The sequence below is a fragment of the Grampus griseus genome, assembly GCF_964374135.1.
Source record: "Grampus griseus genome assembly, contig: HAP1_SCAFFOLD_505, whole genome shotgun sequence".
In the NCBI taxonomy this organism is placed as follows: Eukaryota; Metazoa; Chordata; class Mammalia; order Artiodactyla; family Delphinidae; genus Grampus; species Grampus griseus.
The window spans coordinates 62,463-79,120 of record NW_028132952.1 but is presented as its reverse complement, the minus strand read 5'-3'; the positions used below and the strand labels follow the sequence as shown (position 1 = coordinate 79,120).

The window sequence follows — 16,658 nt, the reverse complement described above, 5'->3', positions numbered from 1 at the left end:
AGGACGGGTGTGGATGTGTCCACAGGAGGACGGGGCACCACGGGGGCTCCAGGGGTGACAAGACCGTTTCAGTTGCTTCAATCCAAACTAGCCCACCTGTAACAGGCCGCCCAGCCACCCAAGGAGCCGCTGCAAGTGCTGAGTGCCTGACGCCGGGCGTGTGCGGGGAGGGGCCGTCGTGGAGTGACCCCGGTGGGATGGGGGAACGCGACGACCAAAAGTTCACCACCAGAACTTTTCTCGCCCTCACCAAAGAAAATGCTTTACTGCCACAGAGCAGTCCGGCCTGAGGCCGAGGCCGTGACTGCAAGGGAGGGAAAGCCCAGGGATGGAGGAAGCCCTTCCGAGGGGGCACAGCTGGAGAGGGACTCGCCCGCGCTACCCGAGCGACAAGCGGCAGCACGGCCTCCACCCAGCGGTCTCAAAGGCCAAGGCGAGCCGCGCCCCCAGCCTTCCAACTGTCTCCCATTCCAGCAAGGGATCCTGTTAGCACCGTATCAGTGCCACTGGCGTCACCCCACCCCAGGACCAAGCCAAACGAACGCCTCTCCAGGGGCCTCGAGACCCCACGACCTGGGCCACGCACACGGGAGCATCACTCAGCTATGCAAAGGGGTGAAGCCCTGACACTCACAACAATGTGGACAGACCCTGAGAACACGATGCTCAGTGAGAGAAGCCAGACACAGAAGGACACACAGTGTGTGACTCCATTGATGGGAAACGTCCAGAACAGGCAGATCCACAAACACAGAGTGTCAGGGGCTAGAGCAGGGGACTGCCGGCCCTTTGCGCTGATGGAATGTTCTGGAATTAGAGGTGAAGGCTGCACAGCTCTGTGAATATAGTAAAAGCCATTAAATTGTACACTTCATATGTGTGAGTTCTGTGGTGTGAGAATGCTATCTCGACAAAGCTGTTATTTAAAAAGACACAAAACCCACAAGACCCAGCGCGGCTCCTCCTCCCCTTCTCCCGCCCCTTCACCTGGTGTCTGTCCCAGACCAGGTGTGGGCCCAGTGTGTCCTGCGGCCCCAGCACCTGCTGAGTGGGAGCCTCACTCAGCCTGCAGGGTGAGCACAGAGCAGACGCCAGGGAGCCACCTGCACACCAGGGGAAACGTGAGCCACCACCACCATGGGACATGCAAATCCTTCCCTAGATCTCCCTGCCCCAAGCCCCATGACTCCCGCCATCCCAGTGGGCACCACCCCGTGGTGGTCCCTTTCCCCCTCCCCCCCCCGACCCCCGGGCACACAGCCTGCAGAGACCCCTTCCCCACCCAGGAAAAGACGCGTCAGGTTTTTAAAGGACCAGCGTTCTCAGAGGTAACCTCTCTCACACACCGGCTGCCCGTGCACCTGTTGTGAGTCTGATGCGCTTTCCCGACATCGGCCGCGCACCCCATGACTAACTAAGGGGATTCAAACGGAAGCCCCTCAGAGATGAGGAGGCATCGTCATCCAAGGTCAATACTCAGTGAAGCACACAGCCTCCGAACTCCCAACTGCAGCTCACGGGAACCTGTGACTCGGCAGCCCTGCCAGGCGCCCTGGACAGGAAGAGGGCCCGGTCTGAAACAGGGGTGCCGAGGAACAGAGCCCCGGGCTAGGCACCGCGACAGTGGCTGTGGGTGGGGAGAGAGAGTCTGGGAAGGAACAAGAAAGGCGAGCGGTGAGGGAGGTAGTACAGAGCCATGCATGAGCTGCGGATGACCGTGGACAGGCACCCGGCATGTCCTCTGTTAACACCCTTGGGACTGCTCGACGCCACGGGCACGGCAGGAGACCCGGCTGGTGGGAACGGCAGGGACAGCTTGAGGGGACAGAGAAGATGCCAAAGAGGCCTCCAGGCAGCACCCTGAGTGGGAGGAAGGAAACAGGACTGTCATCCCACAGCCAGGGAGAGAAGGCGCACGTACTGGGGAAGAGTGCCAGGACCACGAGAGGAGGACATGGCAGAAAGAAAGAGGGAGGAGAGGGGCTTCCTGGGAGACGTGCGCCGGGCCCGGGACCCAGGGATGCGAAGACACAGCCAGTCCCACCCTACAGCTCCCCGAATCCAAAAAGGACACCAAACACTCTGTATCTTGACTGTATCAATGCCAATGAAATCATTACATCAGTGCGTAGCTTTGTAAGATGCCACCATCAGGAGAAACTGAGTACAGAGAACGTGGGATATGTCCGACCTATTTCTGACGGCTGTGCAAGAATCTACGATAATCTCAAAATAAAAAGTTTAATTTAATTAAGGAAAAAAGGACACAGCTCCTAGAAGAAGGCTGGGGGTGGGTCCCCTGCAGCTCCCAGCAGCCTCCTGCCTAGTGAATATCCAAAGGGCCGGCTGGCTGCCTCTGTCTCCTCCCACCAGGAACAGAGCATACAGGCGGCATTTGGATGTTAGGGACCAAAGTATGAAAGCTAACAGCCACATGCATACGGAATACCAGGCTTTTCCCGGTGATCCCTTCCTCTTTAAAGAGGCTACTTCACCCATGGAAAGTCCTCAAAGGGTTAACCTGCCTTCCATCTGAGCTCAGATTAGGCAGGACTCACACCAGCAGAGGTCACATCAGAAAATGTTTTCTGAGTCAGGGGGAGGGATGGCTCACTCAGCCGCCCACTTCAGCTACTACCCACTGTGGAGTGAAGGGCGTGACTGCTCAGCGGGTATTCATCAGAGACCCGTGGGCTCTCAGGAGGAAGCCAGAAGCAGGCGGGGACACTCACGCTGGGGCCACTCCACGCCCACAGCCTCAGTGAGTCACGGAGGGGAAGGACCACTGCACGCCCTCGCTGGCTCCTGCCCTGCCATCAGGCAGCCAAAGATACCACCTGCTTCCTCCTGAGCTGAGACCCGGTTTTCCCACCAAAAGGACCATCCTGCTTTAGAAATGCCACCGTGAGCTATAAGTAGATATCTGGGAACTCTCAGTCACAGAAGGAACAAAACTCATCCTGCACCCCGCCCTCCTTTTTGTCAATTGCGCAAAAGCCCATCTTGGAGGCTGGACATTTCCGCGTACAGGCGGTTGTGGCTGTTTGCACTTCCTCTTGCGGGCGCCCCCTCCTCAGAGAAGCCACGCATACCTCCCCCAGGGCAAATCTGGCAGCCCCACTCTCTGGGACCTCAGCTGATCCCATATACGGGGCACTACACCTCAGCTGAACTTCTGTGTTTATAGATCACCTACAGTCCTTAGTTCATAAGTTTTGAGAATAAGAATACTGTCACCCACAGAATGGGAGAAAATATTTGCAAACGAATCAACGGACAAAGGATTAATCTCCAAAATATATAAACACATCACGCAACTCAATACAAAAGAAACAAACAACCCAATCCAAAATGGGCAGAAGACCTAAATAACCATTTCTCTAAAGAAGACATACAGATGGCCAAGAAGCACGTGAAAATCTGCTCAACGTCACCAATTATTAGAGAAATGCAAATCAAAACTACAATGAGTTATCACCTCACACCAGTTAGAAGGGGCATCATCAGAAAATCTACAAACAACAAATGCTGGTGAGGGCGTGGAGAAAAGGAACCCTCTTGCACTGCTGGTGGGAATGTAAACTGATACAGCCACTATGGAGAACAGTATGGAGGTTCTTTAAAAAACCAAAAATAGAATTACCATATGATCCAGCAATCCCACTACTGGGCATATACCCAGAGAAAACCATAATTCAAAAAGACACACGCACCCCAATGTTCACTGCAGCACTATTTACAATAGCCAGGTCATGGAAGCAACCTAAATGCCCATCGACAGACGAATAGAAAAAGAAGTGGTGGTACATATACACAATGGAATATTACTCAGCCATAAAAAGGAACGAAATTGAGTCATTTGTTGAGACGTGGATGCATCTAGAGACTGTCATACAGAGTGAAGTAAGTCAGAAAGAGAAAAACAAATATCATACGTTAACGCATGTATGTGGAACTTAGAAAAATGGTACAGATGAACCGGTTTGCAGGGCAGAAGTTGAGACACAGATGTAGAGAACAAACGTATGGACACCAAGTGGGGAAAGCCACGGGGGTGGGGTGGGGTGGGGATGGTGGTGTGCTGAACTGGGCGAGTTGGATTGACATGTATACACTGATGTGTATAAAACTGATGACTAATAAGAATGTGCTGTATAAAAAAATAAATTAAATTAAATTCAAAAATCAAAAAAAAAAAATACTGTCTACTGTCCTCCGCGCCCCCTGGAACACTCACACTAAATATCCAGGAGGTGCTTGCAGAATGAATGAATCAATGAACAAACAAGCTCACTCATTTCAAACGTGCGGTCACACGAGTAATCTGACCTTCTAAGAAGTTAAGCTTCTGGAAGGAGCCCATTTTCTTAACGTATTCAGCATCGAGTCATCACAAAATATGAATTCTTATAAAGTAATGCCCCCTCACTTCCCATGAGAAAGCAAAATTCCTCAGCAGGGAAATGGGAGGGTAGCAGACATTACCCGCAAAGCTTTGGGAAGGCTGCGGCTCGCTGAGCACTTCACTAGGGCCCCTGACCGCCTGCCTGGTAGTAGAACAGACACACCAGGAACGGCTGCTGACCGGCAGAAAGAGCGCCCGGCCAGGCAGGCAGCACACCCCGCACCCTGCCAAGCGAGGTCCGGCCAACAAGGGAAAGACGCTCTCTCCACTTCAGCACCGCCCACCACTAGAAAGCCAGGTCCTGCCAGGGCCTGGACACACAAAGCCTTCCTTACAAGGGTTACAAATCTGTGGCCTTGCTCTGCCTCAAATAAAAGACAGAGATGGGGACAACGTGACCATCTCCAGACCATCTCAACTTCGTTTCAAGTGCCTGGGTGCTGGGTCACAGTGCATTTCTAAACTCTTCCAATACTCAAAAATACCAATTTCTAAGATGCAGAAGGGTTGTTAAACATACACTTAGCACAGATCCCAGTCCCACTCCTGAGCATTTTCTCAAGTGAGGTAAAAACCCAAGTTCACATGGAAACCTGCCCTGGGATGTTTACAGCAGCTTTATTCCTGATCCCCTCAAAACTGGAAACATCCCACAAGTCCTGCCACCCGCAGGCGAATGGACAAACGGAACATGGAATACAACACAGCCAGAAAAAGGAGTGGCTTCTCATACCCGCAACAACAGGGATGACGGACTTCCCTGGTGGTCCAGTGGCTAAGACTTTGCGCTCCCAATGCAGGGGGCCTGGGGTCCATCCCTGCTCAGGGAACTAGATCCCGCACGCTGCAACGAAAACATACTGCACGCGCCAATGAAGATCCCATGTGCCGCAACTAAGACCCGGCACAGCCAAGTAAATAACTAACTAAATCAATGTTTAAAACAACAACAACAAAAAACAAACGCGGGATGAATCTCGCATAGGTTTTGCTGAGCTAAAGCAACCAGAATCAAAAAGGTACATGCTGTTGTTCCCTTTATCTGGCTTTCTGGAAAAGCCAAAACCTTAGGGACAGAGAGGAGATTAGAGGCCAAGAAGCTAGAGGCGCGCTGGCGCCAAAGGGCAGCAAATGGCATGACAGGATTGCTCTGCCTCCTGACGGCGATCATCTGTCAAAACTCCTACAGCTGTGCACTACAAGTGCACAGAACTATGCTTCACGGCTACTAAGGATAAACAAATGATTACATTTTGAAAAATGCGCCGGCCAGCCAACCCGTGCATGACAAGTGCAGTAAGAGGGGCGGGGAGGCGAGGCAAGTGCATCAGCTGGACTTCTGAAGGTTCTCCCCACTTTCAGTTTCCCTCCCCTGGGATGTCTCCCCGCCCTGCCCACTGCTCAGGCCGCCCACCAGGGCCACCCGGAGTTACCCAACCGGAAAAGCCAGAGCCCAGGCTCAGCCGCGCCTCCGGGCACAGGAAGGGCAAAAAATAGAAAGCGCCAGTGCGCGGTGGCGGGCTGGAAACCCTCGGACCTCAGATAACTGCGGAGAACCGGGGCCCGGGAGTCAACATCGGCTCCCAGGCGGTCCCAGCGTCCCGACCCCGACCCCGGCCGCGACACACTTTCCACACACTGACACACACGGAGCCCGCGCGAAGGCCGGGTCGCGCGGGCTTCCCCGCCGGGTCGCCTGGAGGCCGGTCCCCCGCAAGCCGAGCGCACGAAAGGGCGCCCCAAAGGCGCCGGCCCAAGGCGCCCGCTGCGCTTTCCCTCCGGAAGGTGGGCTGCGGGGCCCAAGCGTAAACCCTGAGACAAGGAACACGCGCACCACGCCGCCACGGGGGACGAGAGGCCGGGCGCCCACCTAGCCGGACACCCTGCATTTCTGGAATCACCGGACGCCTGTGTACATTTCCGTCTGGCCTGTCATTTTCCAAAGGCCACTCAAGGTCAGGGGACAGAACGCCTCCTCTCCAAGTGTCCTGCCAGCCCACCCACTCAAGATCAGAGGGATAAAATGCCTAACTAAAACAAAACAAAATAGAAACACAAAAAAACTGGAGAGAGGGAGGAAAGGGTGACCTGAAAAAAAAAAAAACTAAGCACGTTGACAGCGCTAAGAATAAACTACCAGGAAAAAGAAACTCTACATGTCAGATCCTAAAGTACAGAAGGGCAAGCCCGTCGGCAGTCCAGGCCCGGGGGCACCGGGGTCCCCAGCCCTGCAGAGCCAACCGCAGACCGGCTCAGGCGCTCCTCGGAAGCGCGGGGTCCCCGCGGCCGCGTCTGTGCCCCCCGGCCGGCGCCGGCTCCCCTCTGCCCACCCTGCGCGCGGGGGCTGGAAACTACCGCGGAAGAAACACAGCGGGGCGGGAAGGGGGGCTCCAAAGAGGGTCTGGCGACTCGAGTCGCTCCGTTTCTCGGTGGGCTCAGCACGCGCCGTGGGGGAAGAGGGGCGGGGGTCCGGGAGGAGGGGACGGGCGGCACTTACGTAGACCGGCAGCGGCCACGGGTAGACAGCGGGCTCGGTCCCCAAGAGCGACTCCAGCCTCAGCTCCAGCTTCTCCCTCACGTCTTCGCGCGCCGCCCCCGCACCGCGCTAGTCTGGCGGTTGGGGGAGGGGCGCGGCGCCGCCGGCGGGGGTGGGGCAGACGGGCAGGCGGGAGGCTGAAGGGAGGGGCCTGGCCTGGGCCTCAGCTGCCGCCTCCGCGCTCCCGTCCGGCCCCCAGCTCCCTCTTTGTGCTCACAGGCCCGGGGCCCCCAGCGCTGCTGCGAACTCGGGCCGGCGTGAGGCTAGCACAATGAGCCGGGGTCCGGACTGAAACACTCCCGGCGCGCGCGGCCCGCCTCACGGACTCGCACGCTCTCACGCACGCACGCTACCACGCACGCACGCACGTCCGCACGCACGTCCGCACGCACGTCCACACGTCATCGGCTGCCCCTGGCTACACCCACCGGCCCGAAGTGGGGACCCGGGAAAACCTCTCAGGGCAAGCGGTGGCGGGTTCGACTCCTGATCTCGACGTGTGACACAACTCCCCCCCCGCCCCCCAATAATAAGACTATAATTCCTATTAAATATGACAGCCGGAATCCCGGCTTCTGTTCCCCAAAATGCCGTGTATTTAGCCTATGCTAGGCACCAGACCGCAGACGCTCAGTACTGGCAAAAAAGGAAATGCCCTGCCCTCATAGCACTGCCATTTTAATTGGAATAGTAGTGACAATGGTCAAGGGAGAAAATAAAGTGTCATCATCGCCACGGGGATGGTTAATCTCATGTGCCCACTGCGTGGGGCCCCGGCAACCACAAACATTATTCCAGATGTGGCCAGGAAGGTATTTTTCAGAAGAGATTAACACTGAAATTGGTCCACTTTGCGTAAAGGAGATTGTCAATGCCGCGGCGTGGGTGGGCCTCGTCCATCAGTTGAAGGACTGGAGAGAAAAATGAGGTTCCCTAGAAAGAGGAAAGTGTTCCTCCAATGGACTTGGGACCTCAGCTCTTCCCTGTGTCTCCAGCCCAGAGTCCTGCCCTGACTTGCCTGCCTCACGGTCACATGAGTCAACTCCTTAAAACGAAACTATATATGTAAAAATATTGACTATATACAAGCCTATTAATTTGTATATGTGTGTATACACATATATATGTATACACATGTTTATATGTGCATGCGTTTGTAGTATATGTGTAAGTACTATATACAGTGTACATACAAGCCTATATATTTGTGTGTATGTATTGTATACATGTATGTATGTGTATATATATACAATATACATATTATAAAGGTGAACATGCTGTATATATACACACCCATATATTGATATATGGGTGTGTATATGTACAGTATATGTACACCGTATGTATGTATGTATACAGTGTATATTTGTATATCGGTGTGTATATATGCTGTATACCTGTATGTGTATATGTTGTATAGGTATTATATGTATGTATGTATATGCTATATATATATATATACACACTTGCGTATGTATTTATATGTGTATGTACATGCACATATTTACAAATAGGTGTGTATGTGTGTGTATACATTGTATATATGTATCATATATGTTATGTGTATGTATATATACGACGAATTTATATATGCAGTACATATATATTTTTATTCTACATGCTTTTATATGTAGGTGTATATGTGTGTCTATATGTATGTACGTGTATGTATTGCATATATTATATGTGTATGTATGTATACTGTATATATACACACCTAAATATCTTTGTATGTGTGTATATATGTATGATATAGACGTACCTAGGTGTGTGTGTTGCATATGTTATACGTATGTGTACATACTGTATATATACAAACTGTGCATTTCATATGTGTGTATGTATAGTGTACATGTATGTCTGTTGTATATATTATGTGTATATGTGTGTATACATACTGTATATATACAAACTATGCATTATATATATGTGTGTATACATGTATTTGCGTATTGTATATACTATATGTGTATATGTCTGTATGCGTACTGTATATATACACAGCTGTATATTTTTGTATGTGTGTACATATGTACGTGTGTGTGTATATACACACACCCCCTATGGATTCTGTTTGTCTGGAGAACCCTCACTGATACGGACACTTATGACAATTGAGCACCTGCTCTTTGCCAGCCAGGGAGCCAAACGCTTGTCCTTTCTGTGTCTCCCTTAAGTGTCACAGGTCCCGGGAGGGAAGGTGATGCCGCTCCTACCAGTTGAGGTGCCTCAGGGTCAGAGAGGTGCACAGGGCGGGGGGCTGGAGCCTGGTGGAGCCCAGGTGGAGTTCTAGCAGCAGTACAGCCTAGCAGTCCCACTTCCCCCGGTGCCTCTCACAAAGACGCCAAGGGAGAGACGGGGTCTGAAGGAGGGGATGAGGAAGCTTCCGTGGGTCTGCAAGCCCATACCAAGGCTGACTCGTCAAGGGTGTTAGAGGTCAGGACTCTGGTTACCCTGGGGATGGGGTTACACAGAGCCATTCCCATTCTGAAAAAGTATCCATTCTGCTCTTGTTTGTATGTTTACCCCCCTCCCCCAAATCTTTTAAAAACAGATTCTCTTGGTTGCTGGGAGCACACACGGGGAAGTTGTGTGTGAGGGGGTGTGATCCAGGGGACAGGGAGGATAAGCCCCCCACTCGTAGGGCCAGGAGTGGCTCAGCTTTGTGAGCTAAGGATGGCCCGCGAGGTCCCAGAGAGAAGGGTCCCTGCTTCGTCCCTGCTCCGTGCACGCCATTCCCAGCCTGAGAAGTCCAGAGGCCCGCCCCCCGCACACACACCCCAGGGAGGAGAGCCAGTCACCCTGGCTCCCAGGCTCCAGCTCCAAGGCTCCCGGCACTAGGAGCTATTTTCAGCTTTCATGCCCTAGGACACGGCCAGAACTATTGTCTCAGGAAACTGTCTGTCTGTCTCTCGCCCGGCCGCCATCCCTCCCTCCCTCCTCCGCCTCTTACCCTCCCGCTCCAGCTGTCCTGCCCTCCACCCTGCATTTCTACACAGGATGGCTCACAGACAGCTGCTCCCCGTGCCCACCTGCCACCATTCGATGGATGTCAAAGCAAGCCCTGGGGACTTCCCTGGAGGTCCAGCGATTAAGACTCCGAGCTTCCACTGCAAGGGGTGCGGGTTCGATCCCTGGTCAGGGAAATAAGATCCCACATGCTGCCCAGCATGGCCAAAGAAATAAATGAATAAAAAATAAAGTTATAGTGATGAAACAGCCCTAGTGGTGCAAGGATGGGACGTATAGCTCTATGGTAGAGAATAAAGGTCCAGAAACAGATAGATGAGAACTTGATATGACAGAAAGTGGGGAAATTAAGGAGTTTTCAATAAATGGCATTAGGACAATTGCATATCCATGTGGGAAAAAGTAAATTAGAAAAAAAGAAAAAAAGCAAGCCCTGGTCAGGTGTGACCTTGGGCCCAGGGCCATTGGCACACCTTGTCGTGTGGGATGTTCTTCCTTAGACTCCTCCCTCCCTCCTGTGTCACTGTCACTTCCTCCAGAACCTTCCTGGACTCCCCTACACAAGCCCGGGGTGTGCCCTCACCCACCCACCCTGGATCACCGGAATTCCAATCCCGGCCCACCCTTCCTCGCCAGGTAAAGAACTGTGCCTGGTCAATAAGACCATAGAGGTCCTTGGCCATTGCTATTGCAGTTGGAATTGTTACTGTGTTTACACAGGGTGACCAACACCCGCCCCCAGTTTGCCCAGGACCGCTCAGGTTTGAGCGCTGGAACTGTGGGGAAACCCTCATTTCCGGGGAACCCCAGAAGGCTGGCCAGCCTATTTAGGATGGATCTTTCACTTGATATCCCAACCCCCGAGAGCCAGAAAGGGAATCTCCCCCCTCCTTCCATGGTAACCTTCATTCATTCATCCACTCATCCCTTTATTCAACTCCTTTATTCAGCAAGTATTTATGAAGCATCTACTACATAGCAGACACTCTTCTAGGTGCTGGGGACAGTAAACTGAGGTGGTGTGATTTGTTACATGGGGATGATGTCTCGGAGACCACTGCAGGGCATGGGAGGTGGGAGAGAGAAGGGGCAGTTCTAAATGCAGGCTCTGACAGGACTGGGGCAGACCTTGCCCTAAGCCAGGCTGGTTGCTTCAACACAGCTGTCCTCACCCAGGGCCATCCTGCTTCTGCCTCACCCAGTTCTTCGGTGATGTCTGGGGAAAATCTGTGGTTGTCACAACTGGGGGGGAGGGGCCCCTGGAATCAAATGGGTGGGGACAGGGATGCTGCTGAACCCCACACAGTGCCCAGGAGGGGCCACCAGCAGAGAATGACCTACCCCGAATAACCCCAGTGCCATGGGGGAGACCCTGCACTAATATTATTCAGACCCGCTGGTGCCCCTAGATTCCTGCACAGGCTGGGACTCTAACCGGGTCACCTCTGTATCCCGAGGTGACCTAGCGTGGGGCAGCCAGGAGGGCTGAGTATCAGGGATGAAATGACAAATCTCTGTGCCCACTCTCCCCGTCGCACCCCAGGGTCGATGGCCTCTATCTCCTCCCTGTGCAGGTAGCTTTTCCCTGAGCCATTTCTTCTTGTCAAGGTCCCTGTCGCAGGTTGTGTTCCCCGAAGATGACGTTGAGAGCAAGGATTGGAGTGCAGGTGGTTGATGTGAGACGTGCAGAGAACAGATACAGCTGCCATAGGGTCCCGCAATTCCACTCCTGGGCATAGATCTGGAGAAAACTCTAATTCAAAAATATACATACACCCCTGGGATTTCCCTGGTGGTCTAGTGGTTAAGACTCTGTGCGTCCGGTGCAGGGAGCATGGGTTCCATCTCTGGCCAGGGAACTAAGATCCCACATGCTGTGTGACAAAAAAATAAAGAAAGAGAGAAAGAAAGAGAGAAAGAGAGAGAGAGAGAAAGAACGAAAGAAAGAAAGAAAGAAAGAAAGAAAGAAAGAAAGAAAGAAAGAAAGAAAAGATACATGCACCCCAATGTTCATTGCATCACTATTTATAATAGGCAAGATGTTGAAGCTACCTAAATGTCCACTGATGGATGAATGGATAAAGAAGATGTGGTACATATATACAATGGAATATATTCAGCCATAAAAAGAATGAAATAATGCTATTTGCAGCAATGTCGTGGATGAACCTAGAGATTATCATACTAAGTGAAGTAAGTCAGAAGAGAAAGACACATATATGATCTCTCTTATATGTGAAATTTAAAATACGACACAAATGAACTTGTCTATGAAACAAAAACAGACTCACAGACATAGAGAACAGACTTGTGGTTGCCAAGGGGGAGAAAGAGGGAGGGAGGGTTGGATTGGGAGTTTGGGGTTAGCAGACACGCAAACTATTAAATATAGGATGGATAAGCTACAAGGTCCTACTGTCTAGCACAGGGAACTATATTCAATATCCTGTGATAAGCCATAATGGAAAAGAAAAAGAGTTTTATTTATAGGTTCCATCCCTAACTGAGCTGGCCCATCCCCTCCCATGGTTCTAAGTGCAGCCCGAGGCTGCAGACTTCCCACCGTGGTCTTCAGCTCCAGAGCAAGCCACCTGCAAACCAGCCGCATCTTCCCAGGGGCTGGCAACTCTCCTTTGCTACTGATTCCAAGACACATCCAGATAGCACAAATGTGACCATGAAAACAAACTCAGGCATGTTCAAATCAGGGAAATAACATTCTTATCTGTTTAGTAGTTGCTTAATTTTAGAATAGCTTAGAGTTACAAAGAAGTTGCAAAGATCTGTACAGAGTGTACAGAGTGCTGTGGACCCCTGACCCAGTAACCCTATTTCCAACACGTTAGTACTTTAGTACGTTAGTACGACATGCTTATCCAACTAAGGAACCGAGATGGATACGTTATTATTAACTAAAGTCCACACTTTACTAGAATTTCCCTAGCTTTCCCCTAACATCCTTTTTCTGTCCCAGTCTCCTCTGGGCTGTGACATTTCTCAGACGTCCCTGGGTTTTGATACCTTGAAAGTTTTGAGGAGGACTGGTCAGGTATTTTGCCCCTCAATTTGTTTGTCTGTTGGTTTTCTGATGTTGTTCTTATGGTTGGGCTGGAGTTATGGGGTTTGGGGCGGAAGATCCAGACACAGATAAAAATGTCATTCTCCTCAGGTCACATCATCAAGGATACACACCATCAAGGATACACACATCAAGGATACACACCATCAATGGGACTTGTGACAAACAATTTTACCCTTGATCACCTGGCCAGTATCGTTTTTTTTTTTTTTTGCTGCGTTGGGTCTTCATTGCTGCACACGGGCTTTCTCTAGTTGCGGTGAGCAGGGGCTCCTCTTTGTTGCGGGCACGTGCTTCTCATTACAGTGGCTTCTTTTGTTTCGGAGCACGGGCTCTAGCTGTGCGGGCTTCTGTAGTTGTGGCATGGGGGCTCAGTAGTTGTGGCTCCCAGGATCTAGAGCGCAGGCTCAATAGTTGTGGCCCACGGGCTTAGTTGATCTGCGGCACATGGGATCTTCCCGGACCAGGGCTCGGACCCGTGTCCCCTGCATTGGCAGGTGGATCCTTTTCTTCTTTGTTCCTTTTGGAACCAAAACTTTAATCCCAAGGAGTCTCACAAAACATATTACAAATGACAGCATGAAAAAAAAAATTGCACAGTAACTCAAAGTTCAGCTCTACAATATACTCTTCATCTGGCAAGACATTGGTATCTTGATAATCTCAACTTCCAAAAAACATTACAAAGAGCTATGTATTCATGTACAGTAATCACAGAGGGGACTTATGACCTAACTCAAAGGGAAACTAACTTCCTTGAAACTTCTTAGATTCTAAACTCACTGGACAACCTCTTGTCCAGTGTGAAGACTAGTGGAATTCTTAAACCTCTAATCTAGGGTAAAGGTGCGGCTTTCATTTCTACCTGCTGGCTTGTGTTCACAGCACCTTTTAAAGACTGCTTGCTTAACTACAGCTGCATACCATATCCCAGCTACAGAAAGTCTTTTCAATGTTTGCCAGTGTTGTTTCCATAATAATAAACATCACACTTTAGGTGGGCAGGAGTTAGAGTTTTATTATCAGTCTAGGCAAGACCAAAAATTCAAAGCAAATTCAATTTTGCTTACGAGAACATTGTAAAGAAACAATTCATCATATTACATGCCTCATATGACCCATTTCAAACCATAGAGAATGACACCTTTATGTGTCACTGTCCCAAGAGACAAACAAATGTGAACAGCTAAAACATTTAAAAAGTGCATCAAGCTTCAGAAGTCTCAAACGAAACTTGAATTTTCTGTACATACTCCTGTCAAATGAAGTTATTTCCTGTGCACCACTCCTCTTGCAAAGTGGTCTGCTATTTCCTTTCATTTGACCTGGATTGTCTAGGAGACCTAGAGAAAGATCGGGACGGCTTGCGATTTCTCTCCTGGGACAGTGATCTCTCTCTTCTATATCTACTAAAGGGACCTGCTCCGGCTGCGGGAGAAGCTTCTCCGTCTTGGAGATCTGTGGTGAGGGGGAGGACTCCTCCTCCGATGATCATCTCGAGGGCGACGACCCCAAGAAGGAGGCGGCCACTATTTCGACTTCTCCTTTCCCCATTCGACAGGTCAACTCTTACTCGGCAGCCACAGAGCGTTCTCCCGTCTAGTTCTCAGACAGCATCGGCTGCATCTCGGGGATCTTCATTTTCAACAAGAGCAAAGCCGGGAGGGTTTTTAGCAACCCACACACTTCGGAGTGGTCCATAATATCCTAAAGCTCGTTCGAATTCAGTCTTGTTACCACTGTTTCCAAGATTCCTTACATAAACGTTACAGTCCAACGGACAGGAATCCCGATGCAAGACCCTCCTGGCTCCTGGGTTTCATGGGCCACAGGGTGATACCGGGCCTCTAGAATCTCGCAGCTGAATCGGCTCGCACAAGCTGTCCTGTGGGGATGCTTTTCCCCCTATGTGTCCAGCCCGGGGCCCTGCTGTCTAGGCCCGACCTCCAGGGTGACAGGGTGAACCCCAGGTCCCTGGAGCAAACACTCAAGAGCCCTGGTGACCAGACTCAGGGGGCTGGGGCGGCAGCTGGACATGTGTGCCCACCCTGGTGGTGTTTGGCCCCATCTGCAGTTCCAGTTCCAGCTGAGAAAGAGCCTCGCTGTGTTATTTTCTCCTGGTTGTGTAAGGATCCCCGGTGTCATTTGACAGAAATGTAGATGGTGTGTTCTTTCTCTCTTTTCTCCCTGCTTCCTCTCGTCCCTCTCCCCCTCCCTCTCTCCCTCTCCCTCTGTCCCTCTCTCTCTCTCTCTCTCTTCCCTCTCCCTCTTTCCTCTGCGTCTCTCTCTTTCCCTCTCTCCCTCGCCCCCTCCCTCTCCCCCTCCCCGTCCCTCTCCCAACTCCCTCTCCACCTCCGTCTCCCCCTCACTCTCCCACATCCCTCTCCCCTCCCCTCCCTCTACCTCCTCCCTCTCCCCCGTCTCTCTCCCGCCTCCCCCCTCCCTCTTCCCGCCTCCCCCATCCCTCTTCCCTGTCCCTCTCTCCCTGTCCCTGTTTCCCTGTTCCGCACGCCTTCCCTCTACCTCTTTCCCTCTCCCTGTCCCTCCACCTCTTTCCCTCTCTGGAGAGGGAAGGAGGTGGAGGGACAGGGAGAGAGAGCAGGAGGCGGGGGAGAGGGAGAGAGAGGGGGGAGAGGGAGAGAGGGATAGAGGGAGGGAGCGAAAGATGTCTCTCCCTCCCTCCCTCTATCCCTCCCTCCCTTTATCTCTCTCCCTCCCTCCCTCTATCCCTCTCTCCCTCCCTCCCTCTATCCCTCTCTCCCTCCCTCTCCCTCCCTCCTTCTCCTCCCTCTCCCTCTCCCTCCAACTCTCCTTCTCCCTCCATCTCTCCATCTCCCTCACTCCCTCCCAGAGAGGGAGAGATGGAGAGGCAGAGACAAGGGAGAGGGAGAGGGGGAGAGGGAGAGATGGAGGGAGAGGGAGGGAGGGGGGGGAGAGGGAGAGGGAAAGAGGTCTCTTCCTCCCTCCCTCTCCCTCTGTCCTCCTTCTCTCCCTCTCCCTCCCTCTCTCCCTGTCCCTGTTTCCCTGTTCCGCTCTCCCTCTTTCCCTCTCCCTCTCCCTCCACCTCCTTCCCTCTCCAGAGACAGAAGGAGGTGGAGGGAGAGGGAGAGGGAAAGAGGGAGAGGGAGAGCAGGAAAGGGAGGGGGGAGAGGAAGGGAGAGAGGGGAAAGGGAGAGAGGGATAGAGGGAGGGAGCGAAGACGTTTCTCCCTCTCTCCTTCTCCTCCCTCTCCCTCTTCCACCAACTCTCCCTCTCCCTCCATGTCTCCATCTCCCTCACTCCTTCCCACATAGGGAGAGATGGAGGGAGAGGCAGAGATAAGGGAGAGGGAGAGAGGGAGAGGGAGAGATGGAGGGAGAGGGAGAGAGGAAGAGAGAGAGGGACAGAGGGAGAGAGAGAGAGAGAGGGAGAGAGAGAGAGAGAGAGGGAGAGCGGGAGAGGGAAAATGGTCTCTTCTTCCCTCCCTCTCCCTCTCTCCTCCGACTCTCCCTCTCACCCTCCCTCCGTCTCCCCTTCTCCTTCCCTCGCCCTTTCCCTTCCTCTCTCCCTCTTCCTCCCTCTGTCACTCCCTCTCCCACCATCTCTCCCTCGCCCTCACTCCCTCTCAGAGAGGGAGAGATGGAGGGAGAGGCAGAGACAAGGGAGAGGGACAGAGGGAGAGGGAGACC

General features: G+C 52.1%; 1 protein-coding gene and 1 pseudogene across 2 annotated transcripts in view; both read right to left on the bottom strand.

Moving 5' to 3' along the window:
- LOC309817819 (centrosomal protein of 78 kDa-like) overlaps window positions 1–7,215 on the bottom strand; it is a 41,018-nt gene extending 33,803 nt beyond the window's left edge. The window contains exon 1 of the transcript XR_014296264.1: window positions 6,903–7,215. The gene's annotated coding sequence lies outside the window, so the exon portion shown is untranslated. The remainder of the gene's footprint in view (window positions 1–6,902) is intronic.
- A 6,781-nt stretch (window positions 7,216–13,996) lies between these two features.
- Window positions 13,997–15,027, bottom strand: LOC309817820 (serine/arginine-rich splicing factor 3-like; annotated as a pseudogene). The gene is made up of 2 exons: window positions 15,000–15,027; window positions 13,997–14,802 (listed from the first exon to the last, which is right to left on the bottom strand). The product of its transcript is annotated as a serine/arginine-rich splicing factor 3-like (transcript).
- Window positions 15,028–16,658: the final 1,631 nt, after the last annotated feature.